Source organism: Lissotriton helveticus, chromosome 1_2, assembly GCF_964261635.1.
Source record: "Lissotriton helveticus chromosome 1_2, aLisHel1.1, whole genome shotgun sequence".
Taxonomy (NCBI): Eukaryota; Metazoa; Chordata; class Amphibia; order Caudata; family Salamandridae; genus Lissotriton; species Lissotriton helveticus.
In genome coordinates, this window is record NC_136058.1 from 333,687,114 (window position 1) to 333,688,025 (window position 912).

At 54.2% G+C, this 912-nt stretch overlaps 1 non-coding gene across 1 annotated transcript; it reads right to left on the reverse strand.

Annotated features, from left to right (window-relative positions):
• Window positions 1–466: 466 nt before the first annotated feature.
• Window positions 467–552, reverse strand: TRNAY-GUA (transfer RNA tyrosine (anticodon GUA)). The gene is given in 2 exon segments: window positions 467–502; window positions 516–552. It is a non-coding gene; the product is annotated as a tRNA-Tyr (tRNA).
• Between the last annotated feature and the right edge of the window lie 360 nt (window positions 553–912).

Here is a 912-nt window from a genome sequence, read left to right on the forward strand (position 1 = left end):
GTGAATGTGTGACATTGATCCACATTCTGTCCATCATTGTTGTGTTTGCAGTTACCGCTCTAAGTGTACTGGGGATGCTCAGACGTGAGTCCCAGGCACTCCACACCACTGGAATCAAGCTAGCCGGGCTGAAGAGAGGTGTTACCTCGAAACCGGGCCGGTCCTCGGATGCTTGTTTCCGTTCTGGGAAGGACATGGCTTTTGTAGTTCGGACTGGACTGTTCCCATGGGGCACAGGGTCAGCGCTGATTTGCATATCGCCATTGTCTAACCCAGGGTGGTGTGGAGTGGAAAAACGATGGATTTGGGCCCAGATCTTTGGACTGGGGTGAATGTGTGACATTGATCCACATTCTGTCCATCATTGTTGTGTTTGCAGTTACCGCTAAAAAGAGAGGAGGCAGGAAAAGCCCCGGTGTGTGAGGGTCTGAGACAGCAGAGGAAAAAAGTGTAGCGTTTGCAAAAATCCTTTGAGCCGGATTTGAACCAGCGACCTAAGGATGACAGGCACTCCACTACAGTCCTCCGCTCTACCAACTGAGCTATCGAAGGCTCTGCTGAGTATGGATACAAGGCGCTATATAGGAGCGCAGTGGGCACAAGGATACTAGGCCAGCATTCTGCTTCTAAACACCAACTCAAGGGCTTGAGAAAACACCAAACCCTACAAGGGAGACTTTCCTTTCCAAGGGAGACTTTCCTTTCCACAGCAGCCCCCCTCCTCGAAACCAGCTCTTCTCCCATCCAGTCTCTGCTGGAGGAGCCGCTCTCCCCCGCCCCCGCAGGAGCCCCGTGCTCGCCCGCCCCCACCCCCGGAAGAGTCTCATGTCCTCACGGGCGGGGCCCTGCCGTGTTTCTTTCATGTCCATTCTTGCACCCCCACTTTCACTGTGTGTTTCAGCCTCCTGCCGC